The following is a 12,335-nucleotide window of genomic DNA, read 5'->3' on the forward strand; positions in this document are numbered from 1 at the left end:
CATCGGCAAAATCGCAAACAAGTTGACGATGTGCCCAGATTCGCAACGAAGCAAAAGTAGAGCTCGATTGACTCAAGCTAGGGTGCTCCATAATTGCAAACAAAGACATGGATGGATAGAGCACTATAAGGTTAACAAAACTCCCTTACTGATCATCCTCAAAAGAGGCACGGATCACTACGAAACAACAAGAACATATGGCATCATGAGATAAACAATCCCAGGACTTAGTGAAATCACTAAGTCCCTGAAAACAGAATTACCGGGTGCCTCACTTTGCAAGCTTGCACAAGTCACCACACACATCCTAAAAATACATGGGTTGCGCCTCTGGATAGATGACAAAACCCTTAACAAAACATATGAAGAACTCACGGGCATAGCATGCACACAATAATCATGGCAAAAATGACAAAAGTGCTAAATGGAGTAACAGATCTGACAATTAACTCAAGTAGCCCTCTTCTAACAGCATTTTGGGCATCAAAATGAGCTCAAATGAAAATGATGCAATGTAATGAAATGATGTACTTACTGAGATGAACATTTTGATATGCTATATGCCCAAATCGGAGCTACGGATGAAAAGTTACGGGGCCTCGAACAGGAGCATATGAAGTAAAAATTCTGGGACTTGGCAAAAAAACGACCTAGGGTTAGGATTTCAGATCTGAGATTTCCGTGTCTTCGTTGTTGTCGCTGCTAACGCGGCGCTTTTGCTTATTCCGACATGTACTGCCACTTTTGTCCTTGGTATCCGAATTACCAGGGTTCTTTGCTAAGTTGTTACTGCGAGCTAGCCAGCTGTCTTCTCCCGCGCAAAAGCGGGTCATGAGTGTCGTGAGGGCTGCCATGGACTTCGGCTTTTCCTGTCCCAGGTGTCGGGCAAGCCACTCGTCGCGGATATTATGCTTGAAGGCTGCTAGGGCCTCTGCGTCCGGACAGTCGACTATCTGGTTTTTCTTTGTTAGGAACCGTGTCCAGAATTGCCTGGCCGATTCCTCTGCCTGCTAAATTATGTGGCTTAAGTCATCGGCATCCGGTGGTCGCACATAAGCGCCCTGTAAGTTGTCGAGGAATGCGGCTTGCAGGTCCTCCCAAGAACCGATTGAGTCTGCTGGCAAGCTGTTAAGCCAATGTCGGGCCGGTCCCTTAAGTTTGAGCGGGAGGTATTTGATGGCGTGTAGATCATCGCCGCGGGCCATGTGGATATGGAGGACATAATCCTCAATCCATATCGCAGGATCTGTTGTTCCATCATATAATTCGATGTTTACGGGTTTGAAACCCTCTGGGATTTTATGATCCATTACTTTGTCTGTGAAGCATAATGGGTGTGCGGCGCCTCTATACTGGGCTATATCACAACGCAGCTCGAAGGGGCTATGTCTGTTGTGTTCGGCCCGGCCGGATTTGTTGTATCCGGAATGAAGATCACCGTCACGTGCCGTGGGGCGCCTGCTCGATCCGTAGATCGATCTTATTTGTTTTGCCTTGTCCTCCAATACGTCTCGCAGGTCTGGCGCATTTTTCCGTGCCTTGGTTGAACGGCGCCGGGGCATGGCTTGGGTGGAGGGCCGAGAGATGGCCGGTCGGCCATATCGTGTGCTGGTGATGTAGGTGCTTCCTCCTCTGATCGGGGTAGCGGCATGCGCTTTGGGTAACTCTTGGAGGGGCGTTCGAGTTCATACTCTTCGGCTGCAAGGACTTCGGTCCATCTGTCAGCTAGCAAATCTTGATCAGCTCTAAGCTGTTGCTGCTTTTTCTTGAGGCTGCTTGCCGTGGCTAAAAGCCTGTGTTTGAAATGCTCTTGTTCGGCGGGGTCCGATGGTACGACGAATTCGTCGTCGTCGAGGCTTGCCTCGTCTTCGGAGGAAGGCATATAGTTATCATCCTCAGCCTCTCGGTCTGCCGCTCTCTCATGAGGGCTAGCTTCTCCATCTTCCTATGCCGAATCTTGCTGTAAGGGGTGTTCTTCGGTGCTATTCGGGGTAGTATTATCTCCCGTGCCGGAATCATCATTTTTTCTTTGGCGGGATTTAGAGCGGCGCCGCTGACGCCGGCGCTTTGGCTGTTTCTTGGAGGTGTCATCCTCCGCTGTTCCATCGCCATCTCCATCTTTTGGAGTATCCACCATGTATATATCATATGACGAGGTGGCCTTCCAGCGCCCTACAGGTGCTGGTTCCTGTTCGTCTCCTACATCATCGTCCATACCGTCGATGTCTTCGGAGTCGAAGTCAAGCATGTCGGTTAAATCCTCGACAGTGGCTACAAAGTGGGTGGTGGGTGGGCTTCGAATTTCTTCGTCGTCCGCATCCCATCCTTGCTGACCGTAGTCCGGCCATGCCTCTCCTGATAAAGAGAGAGACTTTAGTGAGTTCAGGATGTCGCCGAAGGGCGAGTGCTGAAAGATGTCCGCTGCGGTGAACTCCATTATCGGCGCCCAATCGGATTCGATCGGTAGGGGCGCGAGGGGTTCGGAGTCCGGAGAGGAATCCGGATCCTCGGAGTCACGGGTCACGCAGAATGCAGGGCTGACGTTCGGCTCGATCGCCTTTGAGATCGTAGCCCCTGAGGTGACGTCCAGCCGCTCATCCTCAATTGGCGCAATAGGCTCCGGATTAAGGGTAGGAACCGGTGCGCGTGCGGCCTCCAGGGCACTGTTCGGCGGCAGAGCAAGATCATGCCTCTCAAAACAGTGCGGCGCGCTTGGCTGTGGCTCGAATCCGTCAAAAATCAAATCCCCGCGGATGTCTCCCATGTAGTTTAAGCTTCCAAACCTGACCTGATGGCCAGGGGCGTAGCATTCAATCTGCTCCAGGTGGCCAAGCGAATTGGCCCGAAGTGCGAAGCCGCCGAAGACGAAGATCTGTCCGGGGAGAAAAGTCTCACCCTGGACCGCATCGTCGTTGATGATCGAAGGAGCCATCGGGCCTAAAAGTGACGACACAGAGGAACTCTCAATGAAAGCACCAATGTCGGTGTCAAAACCGGCGGATCTCGGGTAGGGGGTCCTGAACTGTGCGTCTAGGCGGATGGTAACAGGAGACAAGGGACACGATGTTTTTACCCAAGTTCGGGCCCTCTCGATGGAGGTAAAACCCTACTCCTGCTTGATTAATATTAATGATATGGGTAGTACAAGAGTATATCTACCACGAGATCAAGGAGGCTAAACCCTAGAAGCTAGCCTATGGTATGATTGTTGTATAATGAAGTCGTCCTACGAACTAGAACCCTCCGGTTTATATAGACACCGGATAGGGTTAGGGTTACACAGAGTCGGTTACAATGGTAGGAGATCTTGAATATCCGCATCGCCAAGCTTGCCTTCCACGCCAAGGAAAGTCCCATCCGGACACGGGACGAAGTCTTCAATCTTGTATCTTCATAGTCCTGGAGTCCGGCTGAAGGTATAATCCGGCTACCCGAACACCCCCTAATTCAGGACTCCCTCATGAGTGAACTCAAATTTTTCCTTGGTTTATAAATCAAAGCAAACTAAGGAAGATACATTTGTCTCACAAACAAAGTATACCAAGGATCTTTTTAAGAAGTTCAACATGCAAAAAAGCACAGGTATGAAAACACCCATGCCTACTAGTGAACATCTTGACTTGACTAAGGATGGCAATCTGGTTGACCAAAAGGTTTACCGTTCTATGATTGGTTCATTATTATATCTATGTGCCTCCCGTCCCGCTAAGTGTGTGCACGATATCAAGCGGCTCCTGAAGAATGTCATCTTAAGTCCATGAAAAGGATAGTAAGATATTTAATTCATACACCAAACTTTGGCATTTGGTATCCTAAGATGTCATCTTTTGATCTTGTTGGCTATTCCGACTCGGCAATGCCGGTACAAGGTTGATATGAAGTCCACTTTGGGTAGATGTCAATTTCTTGGTAGATCCCTTGTCTCTTGGTCCTCCAAGAAACAAAATTCGGTATCCTTATCCACCGCCGAAGCAGAATACATTGCCGTCGGATCATGTTGTGCTCAATTACTTTGGATGGCCCAAACCCTTAAAGATTATGGGATACATGTGAAACATGTTCCATTGCTTTGTGACAATGAGAGTGCTATTAAGATTTCTCACAATCCCGTGCAACATTCTCGAAGTAAGCATATTGAAGTTCTTCATCATTTCATTTGTGATCATGTTACTAAAGGAGACATCAATCTTAAGCATGTTCGTACCAACAAGCAATTGGCGGATATTTTCACCAAACTGCTTGATGAAAAGGTCTTTTGCCATTTGAGAGGTAAATTGAATATCATTGATGCCTCAAATTTGGAATAGAGATTCCACTTGGATACATGCAAGGCATGAGCCTTTGTGTCTAATCCTTGATATTTCTCTTATGATGATGATCATTTGTCTTGGATATGTATTTGCACCCTTGCATATTATCTAACCCGTAGGTACTTGGATAAGCCTCAGTCTAGGAGATTGCAAATCACTCACATCTTGAGCAATTTCTGCATCACCAAATATCTATGTATTGGTTGTTGAAACCAAGGAAGCACGAACTCACTCAACATATCATTTGACTATTTCAATACATCAAATTTCATGATTGTCAATTTGGATACACAAGTGCTATTCCTTGCAAGACTAACCCATGTAGGAAGATGAACTTCAACTCCAAAGGATGCTCCCAACTCTTGATGGTCTACATCAATCTTGAAGCATCCAACATAAGTTCAACTACATGATCAAGATTAACACCACAACCCAAGGTATGTCAGTCCATCTTAGAGAAGCTTTACTCCAAGTCGTGAGTTAAAGCAACTCAACAAGATGTGGATACATCAAAATCTTAAATGAAAAATGGCAACCCCATTTTGAGCTTAACGATGAGTACGACCTATGATCAAGTGACCTCACTTGGCTCCTAATCAATATACTCTAACATAGGTGACTTTGTCGCCGACCATCTCTAGATGAAATTCTCTAGTGTTCTTTCCTTTTTGTCCTTTTCATTGCATTTCTTCTTGTGTTTCCCTTCTAAAACAAAAAAACTTCATCTAGATATCTTTTGTTCTCTATTTCATTTGTGTATATATCTAAGTTTAATTTATTGCACATCTTTATGAAAAATCCTTGTGAGATTTCATTTGCAAAGTGAGCTGAGTTGACAAAATTTTCCTCTTTATTGAACTCGGTTCCACCGATCCAAGCCCATCGACTAGACCGAAGCACAAGGTTTACCTGTACACAGTTCATCGGCTCTACCGATAAGGAGTAACTCGGTCCCACCGATGAGCATCTTCAGTGGCTCTGTTATCTCAGAGTCACCGATTGAAAAAAAATCAGCGTCATCGATTTCATTGCTGAGAAAACATTTTGCCATTCTATATTGCCTATTCTCTTCAACTCCACTCAATAATTATTTTCCTCTGTCTGTATCTTGAGCTACATTATGCTTGCTTGTGTCTCTCAAGGACCATACTAATTTGACTCATATTCATGAAGAAACCCTTGGAAATTGATGTCAAAGGGGGAGAGAAAGATCTTCTCTAATATAGAGAGAGAGCACATCAAAGCTTACTCTTACAAAACTCTAAAAAAGAAAGAAAGATGCAATGTCATAAGAGGAGACAAGTCACATGTCTTTAAGAGGGGAAAGACATGTTGGTATTTATTATGTTGAGATATTTTGGATCTCATTTCATTTCTACTCTTATTTATGTATTTCTGCTCTGATTTTATCTCACCCTACCTTCTCCCATTACCCAATGTTAGATTCAGGGGGAAAAAGAGTCCATGTTTTAAGGGGAGAAAAATCCTTAGTGCTTATTGCAAATCTTTAAATCCTTGGGACATGTCTATATCTAAACAAAGTACTCGCTCTGTGGTACTCACCTATTACATGTCGTCCCAGTCTTGGTATCTTTATGGATCTTGGAATCTTTCTTGTTTGGAGTGTTCTTGTGTTACCTAACCTTGTTTTCTCAAGTTTACTCCTTCAAAAGGCAGCTCAAGAACCACAAGGTAAGAATATGCATCACACTCATATGCATGATGATCTCTTACTTTTGCACATATTATTTGCAAGAGGGATTCATGAACATGAAGGTACATCATTTAACTACTTTTTTTGCTTTGATGCATATACCCAAGATACATGTAACTCATTGCCTACTCTGTCGTGATATGCATTCACATGTTCTTCTATCCTATTTTCACATGACTGCATACATGTAGGGGGAGTATATGTATGTTACATGCTATTGCAAAGCTTTACTTACTACTCTTCATATCATTTCCTTAATGTTTTGGTGTATGTTGTCATCAATTGCCAAAAAGGGAGAGACTGAAAGCACAAGTGCTTCCTGGGTGATTTTGGTAATTAATGTCAACATATCTCTTGTTCGACTAATGGTTTTATCTAGTATATTTCAGACAAGGTCAACAATGGTGTGGCAAGGACAAGAAGATATGAAACCCCTTCAAAATGCTAAGGACAAAGATTGGCAAAAGCTCAAGACTCTTCATTCATATTTTAGTGATCCAAAATCACATTGAGTCCATAAGAAAGCCAATAATATTAAAAGGGGATGAGGTGTTGCTTAATGGTCAACTTGCTCTAGTGCTTAGTGATATTGCTCCAAAACCCTCAGCCACTTTCTCCATCCAAATATGTCAAACCCCTAATATCCAACTTGGCCCCACCGATTCTTTCTATCCGGAGCCACCGAGTTCATATGACATAGCCACTGTCAGAAACCCTAACAGTTCGGTCTCACCGATACAGATCTCGGTCTCACCGAGATGGCCTTGTCAACTCTCTGTTATCAGTTGCAATTATTTCATTCTCACCGAAATTGCAATCGGTCTCATCGAGATGGCTTGACCAACTCTCTATTGCCTTATTGCTTCACTTCGGTCTAACCGAGCTGATGCAATCGGTGCCATCGAGATGCGGTTTACCCTAAGCCCTAGCACATCGGTCCCACCGAGATTCCTAGCGTTCACATTTTTGAACTGATCGGTGCCACCTAGTTTAACTATTTGGTGCCACCGCGATGAGTCAAATGTGTGTAATGGTTGGATTTTGTGTGGAGGCTATATATACCCCTCCACACCCATCTCCATTTGTGAGAGAACCATCAGAACGTGCCTACACTTCCACCATTCATTTTCTGAGAGAGAACCACCTACTCATGATCAAGAGATTCCATTCCTACCATTTGAACCTTGATTTCTAGCCTTTCCCAAGTTGATTTCCACTCAAATCCCTCTTCCACCATACCCAAATCTGAGAGAGTGAGTCAAGTGTTGGGGAGACTATCATTTGAAGCACAAGAGCAATGAGTTCATTATCAACACATCGTTTATTATTTTTGAAGAGTGGTGTCTCTTAGATTGGTTGGGTGTTGCTTGGGAGCCTCCATCGTGATGTGGAGTTGAACCAAGAAGTTTGTAAGAGCAAGGAGATCGCCTACTTCATGAAGATCTAGCCGAGTGAGGCAAGTCCTTCATGGACGATGGACATGGTGAGATAGACAAGATTGCTTCTTCATGAACCCTTCATAAGTGGAGCCCTCCGTGGACTCGCGCAACCGTTACCCTTCATGAGTTGAAGTCTCCATCAACGTGGACGTACGATAGCACCACCTATCGGAACCATGCCAAAAATTCTTCGCGTCTCCATTGTGTTTGCACACTCCAATCCCATCCCTCTACTTTCTTGCAATTTGCATGTTTTACCCTTTTCGATGCCTATACTCTTGTCATGCTTGCTTGAAATGTATTGTGAGTGCTTTAACATGTGTTAAACTCAACCTTAACTTGAAGAAATTAAAAACTGTCATTTTTGCTTGTTAAGGGTCTAATCCCCCCCCCCCCTCTAGACCCCTCTTCTCGATCCTTCCAATAGTCATCCTCATGGACCTACCTTCGTCTCCCTGAGTGCCAAGTATACTGATGACACAAGAATGTGCAAGAGCTATCGAGACCAAGGTGACATGTCTCCTTAATGAGTTGCCGTATGATCCACATGAGACATGGCTACTACCTCAATTCGGAATGTTATGTGTACTTAGGTACCAATCAGACCCTCTCGAAGATGCTCGGGATCACAGACAAGTCTCCAAGTACACAGATGAAGGAGCACGACGAGAGAAACTGTTGCAAGTCTATAGCGGCTGGACATCTGGCCCTTGGCCTGGATATTCAGCGCCTGGAGGCCGCAGCCTTAGCAGTAGAAGAGCTACATGGCTCGGACATCCGACCCAACGACCCCGGACATCCGGCCCGATGCCAATAGAGGCCACTCGAGCCTGGACCATCACCAGGCTGGACATCTGGCCCCAGCCCCGCACATCCGGCCCGACGGGAGCCACGAGACATCCGGCACCGAGACATCCGGCACCTGCGCGTGCCAAAACTGGCCAAGAGGTCATGTATCCCCTCTTTCCCCTCATATCTCATGGACTACTACATAAGGACCTATCCCTCCTCCTAGCTAGGGTTAGCAAAGGTTAGAGCTCATTTGAGATAAAGATTTGCTCATCCACTTACCACTCCCATGGAGTTCAAGACCTCCATGTGAGAAGATCCCCCAAGTGGATTCAAGACCCCTTCATGAGAAGATCCTCCTAGGATTCAAGACCTCTCTCCTTCAGGGATCCTCTTGTGTTGACTTTGGATCGTTGTATCTCCTCTTTGCGTATGTGGATTTAGCATACTAGATAATACCCCGCGCGTTGCTGCGGTAATTTATAGCATTAATTAAGAGTAAGTTTTCTGGAGCAAAAGGTAATGAAATCATGAAAAATATATTTATTTTAACTTTTCGCAGAATGATATTAAAAGTTAAAAAAGATTACTACCATAGTTTGATCAGATTTTTGTCATAATAAGTTTAGATAAATATGTTGAGCAAGAAACAAAGAGACTCCGCGCTAATTTAAGATCCTTTTGTGGTGCTAATGCGTCCAAACAGTAATTAGCTTGCATTGCCCAGCTTGGTCCATTTTTTACCGAAAGAATAACCAAAGGTATGAGAAATGACATTGCTTCTGACTATGACAACACACAAACTCTATTTTTATTGCATCTTGTTTAAGAGGATGCAAACCAACATAGAACAATAAAACAGAAGGACAGTCAAAACAGGTTATGTTTGATCCTCTCAGCAAGGAAATGTACACATTTAGGCTCAAGTTGTGATTTACATCAGAACAATCAAATAGTGATATTCAAACTACAGAAAAGGGCTATTCATTACTAAGATCTAAATTCAACATTTTGATTGAATAATTGGCAAGCCACTATTTAATTAGACACTTACATTTACCAGGTGAAGCTTTAGGTTTGAACAGATAATATCCATGTGCTTAATTTAGAGAAGACTGTTTTATTGTAAGTACACATGCATGGTTGAACACTGAACATCAATTCCGATTCTAGTATAGATAAAAAAATCGTATCACCTGCCAACAAAGCAGAAACACACCAGCACCCTTATTTGCCATCACATTAGTATATCCAGGGAGTATGCTGGAGAAACTTCACTCTGCACTGCAATAGGACACCGAGTAACTCAATATGTTATCAGGAAGTGCATTCAGCTAAACAAAGACATCTAGAATGAGACGTATCCAAAAGAAACTGCATTTTCCGCTTCAATAGGACATCAAAGTAACTCAAGGCAAGCATGTACAATTATCTTCAGTCCCGGAGAGAATTCAAGTATGTTCATAAGAGTCACTTCATATTTCGTTTCATTTATGCAAGTAGATGAATAAAATCATGCAGTAGGGGAAGAACACAAATCTCAATCAAAATATTGTATCACTCGGGTGTTAGATCCATCCCATGCCGTTCAGTGGAATAGGACTACGTGCCAGGGAACAACATACCTGAAAATGAACTTGAATATGCTCTAACCATACAAAACAACCAGAGAAAAGGATTAAAATACCAATAAGATCTGTACTAAACTAACATGAGAGAGAGTGAGAGAGATATGCAGGATGGTAGTTGGGCATAGTTGATACTTGATAGTATGGACCATGACTGCAGCTATTCGTACTAAACTAATTAACATGAGAGGTAGAGAAGCCTGCCGGACTTGCTGCAATGGAGGAGACGGCTGGAGACGAACAAACCTTCCTACAACGCATAAATTAGAGATTCCAACCAAGCTAACTCAAAAACTTGTTCAGACCTAAGGATATGAATTAAGGAAGGAGAGCCCCCCACCTCTGGCCGAGGTGATGTTGGAGGAGGATGTCAGCGGTGGCAAGTGTGCGTCGCTGGGTGCCAGATTCGATGCCGGGGCGTGAGTCTTGGGCCCGCGGAGCCCACACCTTAACGCCGGCGAGGTCAGCTGATCCACCGCGATGCAGCCGCCGGCCCGATTGGCGGGCACCCCGACGTAGCCTCGCGTCCCCGGCCGCTGGATCCGTGGCATGATGCGCATGAGGGAGCGGATGTTGCAGCGCAGTTCTCTACTGGGGTGTGATCTGGTGCAACTGAGCTGGTCCTCCGATACAGTTCGGCCGTGCGACGGTGTCAATCATTGGACTCCGGGTCAGCATCTCGCGGTTCTCCGGTGGGGATGGCCCGCGAAGGTTTGGTTGGCGGCGGCGCGAAACGGCAGTTCCGTCATCTTTGTGGGTGACTTGTTATAGTTGAGGCAGAGAGTATTGATTGAGGGGAGACGAACCGAACCACTATCAAAGAATCAATGCGAGGATTTGTTTAGATGAGTGGACCTAGGAGAGGAAGAGGGGGAAATAATGGAGGAGATGAAGACCCAGTTCTTTTGCCAGATTCTCGAGATTCTCTCAGAATCCGATCCCTACCAGCTACTCCCAGAATCCTTAAGTCTCATTTATTTTACAATCCTATTTAATTAGACCCTAACTAGATAGGATTGTAAAACAAATGGGGCTCAAGGATTCTGGGAGAAGCTGGGTAGGGGTCGGATTCTGGAAGAATCCCCAGATTCTGGCAAACGAATTGAGCCGAACAGAGCCAGCGTGCGTGTCCTCGAGCCAATAACGCCTCGGTGGAAATAAAATATATTGGTTGCGAATTTTAGTTTGCTGAGGTGGCCGGCCCACCGATCCTGCTTGTGAGACCATCCTGGGTCCTGGGCGGGCGGCCCACCAAAATTTAGTCCGGGAAAGCGGGGGAGATGGGTTGGACTGGATTAGTCTGTGGGGAGGCTCTATCGTGGGACCAAACAGCAGTAAACAGTGTCTCAAAAAAAGCAGTAAACTGAAGCCAACATGTCTGTTTTCTATTGTGCTGGGTCTCGCTTATAAGTCTCTAAATAAACGCTGACGTGGCAGTCCTGCTAATGTGGATAGGCTGCATGTCAAAATAAATAGGGTAGTGGAGATGAACTATTTAGGTATTATAGATGTGTGATTGGATTTAGTCTATTTGAGAGTTCTTCTTGTGTTCCTCTTTGATTTGCTCCCTTCCCCCCCCCCCTCCAAGTGTGAAATGATCGACCATTAGGATTCCATCCTACATCGCAATGCTTCTAAGTGCACATCCTACATTTAGGAGAGAAAAATGGGGTGTGACACCGCGCCTTCCGAGATGGTTGGTTGCTCTGTGTGATTTTGACAAGTTTTTTAGAGCACTCTCTCTCCGAAAGATTTGATTGAATCCACTGAGAGAAGACCTAGAGCCGAAAACTTAGATAGTGGTCGAGCATCACAGAGATCTAAGTCTAGTACACTCGGTCTATTACTCTTGAGCTCCGAAAGATTTGATTGAATCCACTGAAAGAAAACCTAGAGCCAAAAACTTAGATAGTGGTCAAGCATCATAGAGATCTAAGTTAGTACACTCGGTCTATTACTCTTAAGAGCTGCTAACTCTCTAGACGGTTAGGCGTTTAAAGTCTTTAGTAACCAAGAGTTATTGTGGTTCACAAAAACAGTCTGGAAAGGTTATGGAGATCGCCTGAAGTATCTACCTCGAGTAATCGGCACAAGTTGACAAACTTGTTATCAAGGAGAACAAGACGAAGAGTTTTGCTCATGTGTTCAATCACTAGTCACTACAGCAAGACATAGCTCTTTTGCAGAAGAGTGAACTGGTAGGAAAAAAATTACCTTGTTGCCATCAAACACCATGATTGATCTTTCATAGTATTTTTGTTGTGCAATTTAACTTTTGTGCTCGTAGTTGTTTTATTTTGATAACTTATCTACCATTTATGAGATGTTTTCTTTTTGTAGAACTCCATCTGTTTAGTTTATTTTTGGTTGTTTTTTACTAAGAGATTTTAAGTTTCAAAAGAAATCTTAAATCTACCATTCGCCCCCCCCCCCCTCCTCCGGTCGATACACTCTC

The 12,335-nt window shown here is 44.6% G+C and overlaps 1 long non-coding RNA gene across 1 annotated transcript; it reads right to left on the bottom strand.

The window, feature by feature from the left end:
- Positions 1 to 9,250: 9,250 nt before the first annotated feature.
- Positions 9,251 to 11,358, bottom strand: LOC125537159. Its single transcript, XR_007295646.1, has 2 exons — positions 10,221 to 11,358; positions 9,251 to 9,536 (listed from the first exon to the last, which is right to left on the bottom strand). It is a non-coding gene; the product is annotated as an uncharacterized LOC125537159 (long non-coding RNA).
- Between the last annotated feature and the right edge of the window lie 977 nt (positions 11,359 to 12,335).

The sequence above is a fragment of the Triticum urartu genome, chromosome 2 (genome assembly GCF_003073215.2).
Source record: "Triticum urartu cultivar G1812 chromosome 2, Tu2.1, whole genome shotgun sequence".
Lineage (NCBI taxonomy): Eukaryota > Viridiplantae > Streptophyta > Magnoliopsida > Poales > Poaceae > Triticum > Triticum urartu.